Below are 17,017 nucleotides of genomic sequence, written 5' to 3' on the forward strand. Positions count from 1 at the left end.
CCAGGAGCCGCTGAAATAGGCCAAGAACTCCTTCTCTCCGACAGCCATTCCTTCTGATCAGAGCCAACCGCACCCACCTACACCACACTCGGGGCCGTGGATGGGATAGCCACCAAGTCACCGTGCCGCCCGAGGCCTCCACAGGATAGGGGGACCTGGAGGCAATACTCACTGCCTACGTCAACCAGGAAACCATTGACATGAAAGCTCACACCATGCTGAACCTGGCTCCAGGGCACATCCAGCCTGTATTCAACCTGTGTCTCTGTGCCACGACAATCCAGAAGCCTCGTCCTGTCAGCTATGCCTACACGCCTGCACAGGGCAGGTGAGAAACCCCAGCGGAGAATTGGATTAGGAGCCTCCATGAGCCAGGGCCAAACCCCACGGATGCCAGGGCACTCACGTCACCACCAACGGCCGAGATCCACATCGGGCAGGATTCGGGGCCCTGACCTTCAACGCAAAGTTCGAACGCTAAGCAGCCTGGTCCAAACATGTGTCCTCACGGACCGAGGCCCAGTCGCCCCACAGGGATCCTCAGACATTATGCACACAGGGCAAACACCGAGCTTCAGGGCAGACAGTCTCAAAGGATGTCCCCTTGGATGAAGCCACACCCCACCACCCTCAACCGAGGACCTCTTCTAGGCACTGTAACCCCACCACGGGCCTCACGGAGATTCAGTGCCCTGTTCCCGTGGACCACAGGACGTCCTGAAGCCCAGGAGCTCTCCTGCGAAAGGAAACCTCGAATGGGGCAAAATCAGCACGTGACGGTCCACCGCAGCCCACCCGGGATCTCAGCTAACGTGCGCCATGCCCCTGTACCAGCAGGGTTAAATCTCAACAAATGTCACGGGGAAGGGGGCCCTCTCGGCCAGATACGTGGCTCCCACCTAAAGGCACCCTTTCACCTTGCACGCTCATGCACCTGGAGGCAAAGGGGCTAGAGGGCATCTTGCCGTCAGGCATCTGGACCAAGCCTTGCACTGCCTCCCTGTGAAGTTCCCGGAAGACACCTTTCGGGAGCCTCTTGGACAAACCAGCAAGCCGACACTAGACAGGTCTGCTGGCACCGCCCATCCACCTGGACCCCAGGAGCCTTCCTCCCTAGGCATCCATGGGCAGCCCCTCAGGAAATGCCGACCGGCCTCAGGAAGCCCAGGACAGCAGCAGGAGCCAAACGAGGACAGAGTGTTCTAGCAAAGCACACAAAACCACTCCAGCCCTAACCTCACCGTACACTTCCCTTCCAGTCTACACTGTCCGCCAACCCCCATGCTTGAAGGCAGCGCTGTGTCCTCAGCAAGCTCCGTGCTTCCGCCCTTGCCACCAACACTGGGGCAGTGGGTGCAGCAGGGAGCTGCCAAGGCTAGCATGGCAACCCGATCCCTCAGCCTGCTCCCGCCACCGGCCCGTCCCCGACCCCGACCCCCACCCCGACCCGACCCACAACCACTGTGCCCGCCACAGTCCTCACCAAGACGCAGGTCAGAAACACGCAGAAACACGCCTCAACGGTGGCTCCAGTAGCCAAACACCCACACCTCTTCTCTTTGGCTCTGACACATACATCAAGTCGGCCCACGGCCCAAATACGGCCAAGCTGCCCCAAACAAACTGGCTCGTCCCACCTGCTCACGGGGCCTAGGCCAGTTCTGCACTCCCACGTCCAGGAGCAGCAGGGGAGCTGGCCCCTGCCACATCCCACCACGGCCACTCAAACTAGGACCTCTCATTCCAGCGTGCCTCAACTAATGCGTGCACACGACTGACCCTACGACAGCTCTCTAATGTTGGCACCGTGGGGGGTGTTGCACCAGTGTGAACAAGGGCAAGCTGGACCCCTCTCCTAACTATTCCCTAGCCCCCGGGGAGGCAACGTGCTGGACCTCAGTTTCGATGAGAACGACGGTAGTGAGTTCTCACTCATTTTGTTCAGATTTTCCAAGGAATGCATATGAGGGAGTCATCATCGATCCGAGCACGTGCTGGCATGCTGGACAACTCAACGTGGCAGGCTGGGTGGCTCCACAGAGGAGCCAGTGAGCTCGGAGACCTCCAGCAACCCCAGCAATCCAGAGCCAGCAAGCCACTGAGCAGCAGCAACGGTCAATCCTTTCTGGCCGCCTTTCGGGCAGTCAGAGAATATCCGAAAGCCAATGCTTTCCCCAGCGCTGGGGGTGGGGGAGGAGAGTGCGTACCGTCATCCTGAGCGATCCACGGGAAGGTTCAGCATCCTGGCGCCGACCCACTTCTTCGGGGACTCCCGGCCACCACCAGTCACCAGAAAACGGGAAGCTCTTCTTGTCTTGGCTGACGGCAAGCCTGCCCCGGCAACCCCACCTGGCAAGGGGACAGAAACCACGTGCACGCTTCAGACGTGGGCCCAACTTCTCAGCGAGCATGCCCCATGCCAATCAACCTTTAGCTCGGGGAAGCCCACTATCTGCTACCCACTCCCCTTTATCCCTTCAATACCAACCGATGCGTGTCTGAACGCACGAGGGTAGGGGCCTCGGCGTACGTGAGTTTCATGCGTGTGTGTTGCGTTGCGGGGGGCGGGGCCTGACTGTCCATGTGAGTGTATGGCTGCGTCTCTGCGTGTTTGTGTGTCCTGTGTGCCTCCCCCAAAATCTCAGTGCCTGAGAATGCATGCTTTCCACTCAGTGCCATGGAGGCCTGCCCATCGTTGACATGACCACAGCCCTCTGCCTTCCAGAGTGGCCATGGCATCGTGGGTCTCCAGGAGCCGCTGAAATAGGCCAAGAACTCCTTCTCTCCGACAGCCATTCCTTCTGATCAGAGCCAACCGCACCCACCTACACCACACTCGGGGCCGTGGATGGGATAGCCACCAAGTCACCGTGCCGCCCGAGGCCTCCACAGGATAGGGGGACCTGGAGGCAATACTCACTGCCTACGTCAACCAGGAAACCATTGACATGAAAGCTCACACCATGCTGAACCTGGCTCCAGGGCACATCCAGCCTGTATTCAACCTGTGTCTCTGTGCCACGACAATCCAGAAGCCTCGTCCTGTCAGCTATGCCTACACGCCTGCACAGGGCAGGTGAGAAACCCCAGCGGAGAATTGGATTAGGAGCCTCCATGAGCCAGGGCCAAACCCCACGGATGCCAGGGCACTCACGTCACCACCAACGGCCGAGATCCACATCGGGCAGGATTCGGGGCCCTGACCTTCAACGCAAAGTTCGAACGCTAAGCAGCCTGGTCCAAACATGTGTCCTCACGGACCGAGGCCCAGTCGCCCCACAGGGATCCTCAGACATTATGCACACAGGGCAAACACCGAGCTTCAGGGCAGACAGTCTCAAAGGATGTCCCCTTGGATGAAGCCACACCCCACCACCCTCAACCGAGGACCTCTTCTAGGCACTGTAACCCCACCACGGGCCTCACGGAGATTCAGTGCCCTGTTCCCGTGGACCACAGGACGTCCTGAAGCCCAGGAGCTCTCCTGCGAAAGGAAACCTCGAATGGGGCAAAATCAGCACGTGACGGTCCACCGCAGCCCACCCGGGATCTCAGCTAACGTGCGCCATGCCCCTGTACCAGCAGGGTTAAATCTCAACAAATGTCACGGGGAAGGGGGCCCTCTCGGCCAGATACGTGGCTCCCACCTAAAGGCACCCTTTCACCTTGCACGCTCATGCACCTGGAGGCAAAGGGGCTAGAGGGCATCTTGCCGTCAGGCATCTGGACCAAGCCTTGCACTGCCTCCCTGTGAAGTTCCCGGAAGACACCTTTCGGGAGCCTCTTGGACAAACCAGCAAGCCGACACTAGAGAGGTCTGCTGGCACCGCCCATCCACCTGGACCCCAGGAGCCTTCCTCCCTAGGCATCCATGGGCAGCCCCTCAGGAAATGCCGACCGGCCTCAGGAAGCCCAGGACAGCAGCAGGAGCCAAACAAGGACAGAGTGTTCTAGCAAAGCACACAGATCCACTCCAGCCCTAACCTCACCGTACACTTCCCTTCCAGTCTACACTGTCCGCCAACCCCCATGCTTGAAGGCAGCGCTGTGTCCTCAGCAAGCTCCGTGCTTCCGCCCTTGCCACCAACACTGGGGCAGTGGGTGCAGCAGGGAGCTGCCAAGGCTAGCATGGCAACCCGATCCCTCAGCCTGCTCCCGCCACCGGCCCGTCCCCGACCCCGACCCCCACCCCGACCCGACCCACAACCACTGTGCCCGCCACAGTCCTCACCAAGACGCAGGTCAGAAACACGCAGAAACACGCCTCAACGGTGGCTCCAGTAGCCAAACACCCACACCTCTTCTCTTTGGCTCTGACACATACATCAAGTCGGCCCACGGCCCAAATACGGCCAAGCTGCCCCAAACAAACTGGCTCGTCCCACCTGCTCACGGGGCCTAGGCCAGTTCTGCACTCCCACGTCCAGGAGCAGCAGGGGAGCTGGCCCCTGCCACATCCCACCACGGCCACTCAAACTAGGACCTCTCATTCCAGCGTGCCTCAACTAATGCGTGCACACGACTGACCCTACGACAGCTCTCTAATGTTGGCACCGTGGGGGGTGTTGCACCAGTGTGAACAAGGGCAAGCTGGACCCCTCTCCTAACTATTCCCTAGCCCCCGGGGAGGCAACGTGCTGGACCTCAGTTTCGATGAGAACGACGGTAGTGAGTTCTCACTCATTTTGTTCAGATTTTCCAAGGAATGCATATGAGGGAGTCATCATCGATCCGAGCACGTGCTGGCATGCTGGACAACTCAACGTGGCAGGCTGGGTGGCTCCACAGAGGAGCCAGTGAGCTCGGAGACCTCCAGCAACCCCAGCAATCCAGAGCCAGCAAGCCACTGAGCAGCAGCAACGGTCAATCCTTTCTGGCCGCCTTTCGGGCAGTCAGAGAATATCCGAAAGCCAATGCTTTCCCCAGCGCTGGGGGTGGGGGAGGAGAGTGCGTACCGTCATCCTGAGCGATCCACGGGAAGGTTCAGCATCCTGGCGCCGACCCACTTCTTCGGGGACTCCCGGCCACCACCAGTCACCAGAAAACGGGAAGCTCTTCTTGTCTTGGCTGACGGCAAGCCTGCCCCGGCAACCCCACCTGGCAAGGGGACAGAAACCACGTGCACGCTTCAGACGTGGGCCCAACTTCTCAGCGAGCATGCCCCATGCCAATCAACCTTTAGCTCGGGGAAGCCCACTATCTGCTACCCACTCCCCTTTATCCCTTCAATACCAACCGATGCGTGTCTGAACGCACGAGGGTAGGGGCCTCGGCGTACGTGAGTTTCATGCGTGTGTGTTGCGTCGCGGGGGGCGGGGCCTGACTGTCCATGTGAGTGTATGGCTGCGTCTCTGCGTGTTTGTGTGTCCTGTGTGCCTCCCCCAAAATCTCAGTGCCTGAGAATGCATGCTTTCCACTCAGTGCCATGGAGGCCTGCCCATCGTTGACATGACCACAGCCCTCTGCCTTCCAGAGTGGCCATGGCATCGTGGGTCTCCAGGAGCCGCTGAAATAGGCCAAGAACTCCTTCTCTCCGACAGCCATTCCTTCTGATCAGAGCCAACCGCACCCACCTACACCACACTCGGGGCCGTGGATGGGATAGCCACCAAGTCACCGTGCCGCCCGAGGCCTCCACAGGATAGGGGGACCTGGAGGCAATACTCACTGCCTACGTCAACCAGGAAACCATTGACATGAAAGCTCACACCATGCTGAACCTGGCTCCAGGGCACATCCAGCCTGTATTCAACCTGTGTCTCTGTGCCACGACAATCCAGAAGCCTCGTCCTGTCAGCTATGCCTACACGCCTGCACAGGGCAGGTGAGAAAGCCCAGCGGAGAATTGGATTAGGAGCCTCCATGAGCCAGGGCCAAACCCCACGGATGCCAGGGCACTCACGTCACCACCAACGGCCGAGATCCACATCGGGCAGGATTTGGGGCCCTGACCTTCAACGCAAAGTTCGAACGCTAAGCAGCCTGGTCCAAACATGTGTCCTCACGGACCGAGGCCCAGTCGCCCCACAGGGATCCTCAGACATTATGCACACAGGGCAAACACCGAGCTTCAGGGCAGACAGTCTCAAAGGATGTCCCCTTGGATGAAGCCACACCCCACCACCCTCAACCGAGGACCTCTTCTAGGCACTGTAACCCCACCACGGGCCTCACGGAGATTCAGTGCCCTGTTCCCGTGGACCACAGGACGTCCTGAAGCCCAGGAGCTCTCCTGCGAAAGGAAACCTCGAATGGGGCAAAATCAGCACGTGACGGTCCACCGCAGCCCACCCGGGATCTCAGCTAACGTGCGCCATGCCCCTGTACCAGCAGGGTTAAATCTCAACAAATGTCATGGGGAAGGGGGCCCTCTCGGCCAGATACGTGGCTCCCACCTAAAGGCACCCTTTCACCTTGCACGCTCATGCACCTGGAGGCAAAGGGGCTAGAGGGCATCTTGCCGTCAGGCATCTGGACCAAGCCTTGCACTGCCTCCCTGTGAAGTTCCCGGAAGACACCTTTCGGGAGCCTCTTGGACAAACCAGCAAGCTGACACTAGAGAAGTCTGCTGGCACCGCCCATCCACCTGGACCCCAGGAGCCTTCCTCCCTAGGCATCCATGGGCAGCCCCTCAGGAAATGCCGACCGGCCTCAGGAAGCCCAGGACAGCAGCAGGAGCCAAACGAGGACAGAGTGTTCTAGCAAAGCACACAAATCCACTCCAGCCGTAACCTCACCGTACACTTCCCTTCCAGTCTACACTGTCCGCCAACCCCCATGCTTGAAGGCAGCGCTGTGTCCTCAGCAAGCTCCGTGCTTCCGCCCTTGCCACCAACACTGGGGCAGTGGGTGCAGCAGGGAGCTGCCAAGGCTAGCATGGCAACCCGATCCCTCAGCCTGCTCCCGCCACCGGCCCGTCCCCGACCCCGACCCCCACCCCGACCCGACCCACAACCACTGTGCCCGCCACAGTCCTCACCAAGACGCAGGTCAGAAACACGCAGAAACACGCCTCAACGGTGGCTCCAGTAGCCAAACACCCACACCTCTTCTCTTTGGCTCTGACACATACATCAAGTCGGCCCACGGCCCAAATACGGCCAAGCTGCCCCAAACAAACTGGCTCGTCCCACCTGCTCACGGGGCCTAGGCCAGTTCTGCACTCCCACGTCCAGGAGCAGCAGGGGAGCTGGCCCCTGCCACATCCCACCACGGCCACTCAAACTAGGACCTCTCATTCCAGCGTGCCTCAACTAATGCGTGCACACGACTGACCCTACGACAGCTCTCTAATGTTGGCACCGTGGGGGGTGTTGCACCAGTGTGAACAAGGGCAAGCTGGACCCCTCTCCTAACTATTCCCTAGCCCCCGGGGAGGCAACGTGCTGGACCTCAGTTTCGATGAGAACGACGGTAGTGAGTTCTCACTCATTTTGTTCAGATTTTCCAAGGAATGCATATGAGGGAGTCATCATCGATCCGAGCACGTGCTGGCATGCTGGACAACTCAACGTGGCAGGCTGGGTGGCTCCACAGAGGAGCCAGTGAGCTCGGAGACCTCCAGCAACCCCAGCAATCCAGAGCCAGCAAGCCACTGAGCAGCAGCAACGGTCAATCCTTTCTGGCCGCCTTTCGGGCAGTCACAGAATATCCGAAAGCCAATGCCAGCGCTGGGGATGGGGGAGGAGAGTGCGTACCGTCATCCTGAGCGATCCACGGGAAGGTTCAGCATCCTGGCGCCGACCCACTTCTTCGGGGACTCCCGGCCACCACCAGTCACCAGAAAACGGGAAGCTCTTCTTGTCTTGGCTGACGGCAAGCCTGCCCCGGCAACCCCACCTGGCAAGGGGACAGAAACCACGTGCACGCTTCAGACGTGGGCCCAACTTCTCAGCGAGCATGCCCCATGCCAATCAACCTTTAGCTCGGGGAAGCCCACTATCTGCTACCCACTCCCCTTTATCCCTTCAATACCAACCGATGCGTGTCTGAACGCACGAGGGTAGGGGCCTCGGCATACGTGAGTTTCATGCGTGTGTGTTGCGTCGTGGGGGGCGGGGCCTGACTGTCCATGTGAGTGTATGGCTGCGTCTCTGCGTGTTTGTGTGTCCTGTGTGCCTCCCCCAAAATCTCAGTGCCTGAGAATGCATGCTTTCCACTCAGTGCCATGGAGGCCTGCCCATCGTTGACATGACCACAGCCCTCTGCCTTCCAGAGTGGCCATGGCATCGTGGGTCTCCAGGAGCCGCTGAAATAGGCCAAGAACTCCTTCTCTCCGACAGCCATTCCTTCTGATCAGAGCCAACCGCACCCACCTACACCACACTCGGGGCCGTGGATGGGATAGCCACCAAGTCACCGTGCCGCCCGAGGCCTCCACAGGATAGGGGGACCTGGAGGCAATACTCACTGCCTACGTCAACCAGGAAACCATTGACATGAAAGCTCACACCATGCTGAACCTGGCTCCAGGGCACATCCAGCCTGTATTCAACCTGTGTCTCTGTGCCACGACAATCCAGAAGCCTCGTCCTGTCAGCTATGCCTACACGCCTGCACAGGGCAGGTGAGAAAGCCCAGCGGAGAATTGGATTAGGAGCCTCCATGAGCCAGGGCCAAACCCCACGGATGCCAGGGCACTCACGTCACCACCAACGGCCGAGATCCACATCGGGCAGGATTCGGGGCCCTGACCTTCAACGCAAAGTTCGAACGCTAAGCAGCCTGGTCCAAACATGTGTCCTCACGGACCGAGGCCCAGTCGCCCCACAGGGATCCTCAGACATTATGCACACAGGGCAAACACCGAGCTTCAGGGCAGACAGTCTCAAAGGTTGTCCCCTTGGATGAAGCCACACCCCACCACCCTCAACCGAGGACCTCTTCTAGGCACTGTAACCCCACCACGGGCCTCACGGAGATTCAGTGCCCTGTTCCCGTGGACCACAGGACGTCCTGAAGCCCAGGAGCTCTCCTGCGAAAGGAAACCTCGAATGGGGCAAAATCAGCACGTGACGGTCCACCGCAGCCCACCCGGGATCTCAGCTAACGTGTGCCATGCCCCTGTACCAGCAGGGTTAAATCTCAACAAATGTCACGGGGAAGGGGGCCCTCTCGGCCAGATACGTGGCTCCCACCTAAAGGCACCCTTTCACCTTGCACGCTCATGCACCTGGAGGCAAAGGGGCTAGAGGGCATCTTGCCGTCAGGCATCTGGACCAAGCCTTGCACTGCCTCCCTGTGAAGTTCCCGGAAGACACCTTTCGGGAGCCTCTTGGACAAACCAGCAAGCCGACACTAGACAGGTCTGCTGGCACCGCCCATCCACCTGGACCCCAGGAGCCTTCCTCCCTAGGCATCCATGGGCAGCCCCTCAGGAAATGCCGACCGGCCTCAGGAAGCCCAGGACAGCAGCAGGAGCCAAACGAGGACAGAGTGTTCTAGCAAAGCACACAGATCCACTCCAGCCCTAACCTCACCGTACACTTCCCTTCCAGTCTACACTGTCCGCCAACCCCCATGCTTGAAGGCAGCGCTGTGTCCTCAGCAAGCTCCGTGCTTCCGCCCTTGCCACCAACACTGGGGCAGTGGGTGCAGCAGGGAGCTGCCAAGGCTAGCATGGCAACCCGATCCCTCAGCCTGCTCCCGCCACCGGCCCGTCCCCGACCCCGACCCCCACCCCGACCCGACCCACAACCACTGTGCCCGCCACAGTCCTCACCAAGACGCAGGTCAGAAACACGCAGAAACACGCCTCAACGGTGGCTCCAGTAGCCAAACACCCACACCTCTTCTCTTTGGCTCTGACACATACATCAAGTCGGCCCACGGCCCAAATACGGCCAAGCTGCCCCAAACAAACTGGCTCGTCCCACCTGCTCACGGGGCCTAGGCCAGTTCTGCACTCCCACGTCCAGGAGCAGCAGGGGAGCTGGCCCCTGCCACATCCCACCACGGCCACTCAAACTAGGACCTCTCATTCCAGCGTGCCTCAACTAATGCGTGCACACGACTGACCCTACGACAGCTCTCTAATGTTGGCACCGTGGGGGGTGTTGCACCAGTGTGAACAAGGGCAAGCTGGACCCCTCTCCTAACTATTCCCTAGCCCCCGGGGAGGCAACGTGCTGGACCTCAGTTTCGATGAGAACGACGGTAGTGAGTTCTCACTCATTTTGTTCAGATTTTCCAAGGAATGCATATGAGGGAGTCATCATCGATCCGAGCACGTGCTGGCATGCTGGACAACTCAACGTGGCAGGCTGGGTGGCTCCACAGAGGAGCCAGTGAGCTCGGAGACCTCCAGCAACCCCAGCAATCCAGAGCCAGCAAGCCACTGAGCAGCAGCAACGGTCAATCCTTTCTGGCCGCCTTTCGGGCAGTCAGAGAATATCCGAAAGCCAATGCTTTCCCCAGCGCTGGGGGTGGGGGAGGAGAGTGCGTACCGTCATCCTGAGCGATCCACGGGAAGGTTCAGCATCCTGGCGCCGACCCACTTCTTCGGGGACTCCCGGCCACCACCAGTCACCAGAAAACGGGAAGCTCTTCTTGTCTTGGCTGACGGCAAGCCTGCCCCGGCAACCCCACCTGGCAAGGGGACAGAAACCACGTGCACGCTTCAGACGTGGGCCCAACTTCTCAGCGAGCATGCCCCATGCCAATCAACCTTTAGCTCGGGGAAGCCCACTATCTGCTACCCACTCCCCTTTATCCCTTCAATACCAACCGATGCGTGTCTGAACGCACGAGGGTAGGGGCCTCGGCATACGTGAGTTTCATGCGTGTGTGTTGCGTCGTGGGGGGCGGGGCCTGACTGTCCATGTGAGTGTATGGCTGCGTCTCTGCGTGTTTGTGTGTCCTGTGTGCCTCCCCCAAAATCTCAGTGCCTGAGAATGCATGCTTTCCACTCAGTGCCATGGAGGCCTGCCCATCGTTGACATGACCACAGCCCTCTGCCTTCCAGAGTGGCCATGGCATCGTGGGTCTCCAGGAGCCGCTGAAATAGGCCAAGAACTCCTTCTCTCCGACAGCCATTCCTTCTGATCAGAGCCAACCGCACCCACCTACACCACACTCGGGGCCGTGGATGGGATAGCCACCAAGTCACCGTGCCGCCCGAGGCCTCCACAGGATAGGGGGACCTGGAGGCAATACTCACTGCCTACGTCAACCAGGAAACCATTGACATGAAAGCTCACACCATGCTGAACCTGGCTCCAGGGCACATCCAGCCTGTATTCAACCTGTGTCTCTGTGCCACGACAATCCAGAAGCCTCGTCCTGTCAGCTATGCCTACACGCCTGCACAGGGCAGGTGAGAAAGCCCAGCGGAGAATTGGATTAGGAGCCTCCATGAGCCAGGGCCAAACCCCACGGATGCCAGGGCACTCACGTCACCACCAACGGCCGAGATCCACATCGGGCAGGATTCGGGGCCCTGACCTTCAACGCAAAGTTCGAACGCTAAGCAGCCTGGTCCAAACATGTGTCCTCACGGACCGAGGCCCAGTCGCCCCACAGGGATCCTCAGACATTATGCACACAGGGCAAACACCGAGCTTCAGGGCAGACAGTCTCAAAGGATGTCCCCTTGGATGAAGCCACACCCCACCACCCTCAACCGAGGACCTCTTCTAGGCACTGTAACCCCACCACGGGCCTCACGGAGATTCAGTGCCCTGTTCCCGTGGACCACAGGACGTCCTGAAGCCCAGGAGCTCTCCTGCGAAAGGAAACCTCGAATGGGGCAAAATCAGCACGTGACGGTCCACCGCAGCCCACCCGGGATCTCAGCTAACGTGCGCCATGCCCCTGTACCAGCAGGGTTAAATCTCAACAAATGTCACGGGGAAGGGGGCCCTCTCGGCCAGATACGTGGCTCCCACCTAAAGGCACCCTTTCACCTTGCACGCTCATGCACCTGGAGGCAAAGGGGCTAGAGGGCATCTTGCCGTCAGGCATCTGGACCAAGCCTTGCACTGCCTCCCTGTGAAGTTCCCGGAAGACACCTTTCGGGAGCCTCTTGGACAAACCAGCAAGCCGACACTAGAGAAGTCTGCTGGCACCGCCCATCCACCTGGACCCCAGGAGCCTTCCTCCCTAGGCATCCATGGGCAGCCCCTCAGGAAATGCCGACCGGCCTCAGGAAGCCCAGGACAGCAGCAGGAGCCAAACGAGGACAGAGTGTTCTAGCAAAGCACACAAATCCACTCCAGCCGTAACCTCACCGTACACTTCCCTTCCAGTCTACACTGTCCGCCAACCCCCATGCTTGAAGGCAGCGCTGTGTCCTCAGCAAGCTCCGTGCTTCCGCCCTTGCCACCAACACTGGGGCAGTGGGTGCAGCAGGGAGCTGCCAAGGCTAGCATGGCAACCCGATCCCTCAGCCTGCTCCCGCCACCGGCCCGTCCCCGACCCCGACCCCCACCCCGACCCGACCCACAACCACTGTGCCCGCCACAGTCCTCACCAAGACGCAGGTCAGAAACACGCAGAAACACGCCTCAACGGTGGCTCCAGTAGCCAAACACCCACACCTCTTCTCTTTGGCTCTGACACATACATCAAGTCGGCCCACGGCCCAAATACGGCCAAGCTGCCCCAAACAAACTGGCTCGTCCCACCTGCTCACGGGGCCTAGGCCAGTTCTGCACTCCCACGTCCAGGAGCAGCAGGGGAGCTGGCCCCTGCCACATCCCACCACGGCCACTCAAACTAGGACCTCTCATTCCAGCGTGCCTCAACTAATGCGTGCACACGACTGACCCTACGACAGCTCTCTAATGTTGGCACCGTGGGGGGTGTTGCACCAGTGTGAACAAGGGCAAGCTGGACCCCTCTCCTAACTATTCCCTAGCCCCCGGGGAGGCAACGTGCTGGACCTCAGTTTCGATGAGAACGACGGTAGTGAGTTCTCACTCATTTTGTTCAGATTTTCCAAGGAATGCATATGAGGGAGTCATCATCGATCCGAGCACGTGCTGGCATGCTGGACAACTCAACGTGGCAGGCTGGGTGGCTCCACAGAGGAGCCAGTGAGCTCGGAGACCTCCAGCAACCCCAGCAATCCAGAGCCAGCAAGCCACTGAGCAGCAGCAACGGTCAATCCTTTCTGGCCGCCTTTCGGGCAGTCACAGAATATCCGAAAGCCAATGCTTTCCCCAGCGCTGGGGGTGGGGGAGGAGAGTGCGTACCGTCATCCTGAGCGATCCACGGGAAGGTTCAGCATCCTGGCGCCGACCCACTTCTTCGGGGACTCCCGGCCACCACCAGTCACCAGAAAACGGGAAGCTCTTCTTGTCTTGGCTGACGGCAAGCCTGCCCCGGCAACCCCACCTGGCAAGGGGACAGAAACCACGTGCACGCTTCAGACGTGGGCCCAACTTCTCAGCGAGCATGCCCCATGCCAATCAACCTTTAGCTCGGGGAAGCCCACTATCTGCTACCCACTCCCCTTTATCCCTTCAATACCAACCGATGCGTGTCTGAACGCACGAGGGTAGGGGCCTCGGCATACGTGAGTTTCATGCGTGTGTGTTGCGTCGTGGGGGGCGGGGCCTGACTGTCCATGTGAGTGTATGGCTGCGTCTCTGCGTGTTTGTGTGTCCTGTGTGCCTCCCCCAAAATCTCAGTGCCTGAGAATGCATGCTTTCCACTCAGTGCCATGGAGGCCTGCCCATCGTTGACATGACCACAGCCCTCTGCCTTCCAGAGTGGCCATGGCATCGTGGGTCTCCAGGAGCCGCTGAAATAGGCCAAGAACTCCTTCTCTCCGACAGCCATTCCTTCTGATCAGAGCCAACCGCACCCACCTACACCACACTCGGGGCCGTGGATGGGATAGCCACCAAGTCACCGTGCCGCCCGAGGCCTCCACAGGATAGGGGGACCTGGAGGCAATACTCACTGCCTACGTCAACCAGGAAACCATTGACATGAAAGCTCACACCATGCTGAACCTGGCTCCAGGGCACATCCAGCCTGTATTCAACCTGTGTCTCTGTGCCACGACAATCCAGAAGCCTCGTCCTGTCAGCTATGCCTACACGCCTGCACAGGGCAGGTGAGAAAGCCCAGCGGAGAATTGGATTAGGAGCCTCCATGAGCCAGGGCCAAACCCCACGGATGCCAGGGCACTCACGTCACCACCAACGGCCGAGATCCACATCGGGCAGGATTCGGGGCCCTGACCTTCAACGCAAAGTTCGAACGCTAAGCAGCCTGGTCCAAACATGTGTCCTCACGGACCGAGGCCCAGTCGCCCCACAGGGATCCTCAGACATTATGCACACAGGGCAAACACCGAGCTTCAGGGCAGACAGTCTCAAAGGATGTCCCCTTGGATGAAGCCACACCCCACCACCCTCAACCGAGGACCTCTTCTAGGCACTGTAACCCCACCACGGGCCTCACGGAGATTCAGTGCCCTGTTCCCGTGGACCACAGGACGTCCTGAAGCCCAGGAGCTCTCCTGCGAAAGGAAACCTCGAATGGGGCAAAATCAGCACGTGACGGTCCACCGCAGCCCACCCGGGATCTCAGCTAACGTGCGCCATGCCCCTGTACCAGCAGGGTTAAATCTCAACAAATGTCACGGGGAAGGGGGCCCTCTCGGCCAGATACGTGGCTCCCACCTAAAGGCACCCTTTCACCTTGCACGCTCATGCACCTGGAGGCAAAGGGGCTAGAGGGCATCTTGCCGTCAGGCATCTGGACCAAGCCTTGCACTGCCTCCCTGTGAAGTTCCCGGAAGACACCTTTCGGGAGCCTCTTGGACAAACCAGCAAGCCGACACTAGAGAAGTCTGCTGGCACCGCCCATCCACCTGGACCCCAGGAGCCTTCCTCCCTAGGCATCCATGGGCAGCCCCTCAGGAAATGCCGACCGGCCTCAGGAAGCCCAGGACAGCAGCAGGAGCCAAACGAGGACAGAGTGTTCTAGCAAAGCACACAAATCCACTCCAGCCGTAACCTCACCGTACACTTCCCTTCCAGTCTACACTGTCCGCCAACCCCCATGCTTGAAGGCAGCGCTGTGTCCTCAGCAAGCTCCGTGCTTCCGCCCTTGCCACCAACACTGGGGCAGTGGGTGCAGCAGGGAGCTGCCAAGGCTAGCATGGCAACCCGATCCCTCAGCCTGCTCCCGCCACCGGCCCGTCCCCGACCCCGACCCCCACCCCGACCCGACCCACAACCACTGTGCCCGCCACAGTCCTCACCAAGACGCAGGTCAGAAACACGCAGAAACACGCCTCAACGGTGGCTCCAGTAGCCAAACACCCACACCTCTTCTCTTTGGCTCTGACACATACATCAAGTCGGCCCACGGCCCAAATACGGCCAAGCTGCCCCAAACAAACTGGCTCGTCCCACCTGCTCACGGGGCCTAGGCCAGTTCTGCACTCCCACGTCCAGGAGCAGCAGGGGAGCTGGCCCCTGCCACATCCCACCACGGCCACTCAAACTAGGACCTCTCATTCCAGCGTGCCTCAACTAATGCGTGCACACGACTGACCCTACGACAGCTCTCTAATGTTGGCACCGTGGGGGGTGTTGCACCAGTGTGAACAAGGGCAAGCTGGACCCCTCTCCTAACTATTCCCCAGCCCCCGGGGAGGCAACGTGCTGGACCTCAGTTTCGATGAGAACGACGGTAGTGAGTTCTCACTCATTTTGTTCAGATTTTCCAAGGAATGCATATGAGGGAGTCATCATCGATCCGAGCACGTGCTGGCATGCTGGACAACTCAACGTGGCAGGCTGGGTGGCTCCACAGAGGAGCCAGTGAGCTCGGAGACCTCCAGCAACCCCAGCAATCCAGAGCCAGCAAGCCACTGAGCAGCAGCAACGGTCAATCCTTTCTGGCCGCCTTTCGGGCAGTCACAGAATATCCGAAAGCCAATGCCAGCGCTGGGGATGGGGGAGGAGAGTGCGTACCGTCATCCTGAGCGATCCACGGGAAGGTTCAGCATCCTGGCGCCGACCCACTTCTTCGGGGACTCCCGGCCACCACCAGTCACCAGAAAACGGGAAGCTCTTCTTGTCTTGGCTGACGGCAAGCCTGCCCCGGCAACCCCACCTGGCAAGGGGACAGAAACCACGTGCACGCTTCAGACGTGGGCCCAACTTCTCAGCGAGCATGCCCCATGCCAATCAACCTTTAGCTCGGGGAAGCCCACTATCTGCTACCCACTCCCCTTTATCCCTTCAATACCAACCGATGCGTGTCTGAACGCACGAGGGTAGGGGCCTCGGCGTACGTGAGTTTCATGCGTGTGTGTTGCGTCGCGGGGGGCGGGGCCTGACTGTCCATGTGAGTGTATGGCTGCGTCTCTGCGTGTTTGTGTGTCCTGTGTGCCTCCCCCAAAATCTCAGTGCCTGAGAATGCATGCTTTCCACTCAGTGCCATGGAGGCCTGCCCATCGTTGACATGACCACAGCCCTCTGCCTTCCAGAGTGGCCATGGCATCGTGGGTCTCCAGGAGCCGCTGAAATAGGCCAAGAACTCCTTCTCTCCGACAGCCATTCCTTCTGATCAGAGCCAACCGCACCCACCTACACCACACTCGGGGCCGTGGATGGGATAGCCACCAAGTCACCGTGCCGCCCGAGGCCTCCACAGGATAGGGGGACCTGGAGGCAATACTCACTGCCTACGTCAACCAGGAAACCATTGACATGAAAGCTCACACCATGCTGAACCTGGCTCCAGGGCACATCCAGCCTGTATTCAACCTGTGTCTCTGTGCCACGACAATCCAGAAGCCTCGTCCTGTCAGCTATGCCTACACGCCTGCACAGGGCAGGTGAGAAAGCCCAGCGGAGAATTGGATTAGGAGCCTCCATGAGCCAGGGCCAAACCCCACGGATGCCAGGGCACTCACGTCACCACCAACGGCCGAGATCCACATCGGGCAGGATTCGGGGCCCTGACCTTCAACGCAAAGTTCGAACGCTAAGCAGCCTGGTCCAAACATGTGTCCTCACGGACCGAGGCCCAGTCGCCCCACAGGGATCCT

General features: G+C 59.8%; 6 non-coding genes across 6 annotated transcripts; all 6 read right to left on the reverse strand.

Annotated features, from left to right (window-relative positions):
- Positions 1 to 1,891: 1,891 nt before the first annotated feature.
- Positions 1,892 to 1,985, reverse strand: LOC141575318 (small nucleolar RNA SNORD116). The gene has a single exon (XR_012502853.1). It is a non-coding gene; the product is annotated as a small nucleolar RNA SNORD116 (small nucleolar RNA).
- Positions 1,986 to 4,639: 2,654 nt separating this feature from the next.
- Positions 4,640 to 4,733, reverse strand: LOC141575319 (small nucleolar RNA SNORD116). Its single transcript, XR_012502854.1, has one exon. It is a non-coding gene; the product is annotated as a small nucleolar RNA SNORD116 (small nucleolar RNA).
- Positions 4,734 to 7,387: 2,654 nt separating this feature from the next.
- On the reverse strand, positions 7,388 to 7,481 carry LOC141575320 (small nucleolar RNA SNORD116). Its single transcript, XR_012502855.1, has one exon. It is a non-coding gene; the product is annotated as a small nucleolar RNA SNORD116 (small nucleolar RNA).
- A 2,648-nt stretch (positions 7,482 to 10,129) lies between these two features.
- LOC141575321 (small nucleolar RNA SNORD116) lies at positions 10,130 to 10,223 on the reverse strand. Its single transcript, XR_012502856.1, has one exon. It is a non-coding gene; the product is annotated as a small nucleolar RNA SNORD116 (small nucleolar RNA).
- Positions 10,224 to 12,877: 2,654 nt separating this feature from the next.
- LOC141575322 (small nucleolar RNA SNORD116) lies at positions 12,878 to 12,971 on the reverse strand. Its single transcript, XR_012502857.1, has one exon. It is a non-coding gene; the product is annotated as a small nucleolar RNA SNORD116 (small nucleolar RNA).
- A 2,654-nt stretch (positions 12,972 to 15,625) lies between these two features.
- On the reverse strand, positions 15,626 to 15,719 carry LOC141575323 (small nucleolar RNA SNORD116). Its single transcript, XR_012502858.1, has one exon. It is a non-coding gene; the product is annotated as a small nucleolar RNA SNORD116 (small nucleolar RNA).
- Between the last annotated feature and the right edge of the window lie 1,298 nt (positions 15,720 to 17,017).

Source organism: Camelus bactrianus, chromosome 27 (assembly GCF_048773025.1).
Source record: "Camelus bactrianus isolate YW-2024 breed Bactrian camel chromosome 27, ASM4877302v1, whole genome shotgun sequence".
Classification (NCBI taxonomy): Eukaryota; Metazoa; Chordata; class Mammalia; order Artiodactyla; family Camelidae; genus Camelus; species Camelus bactrianus.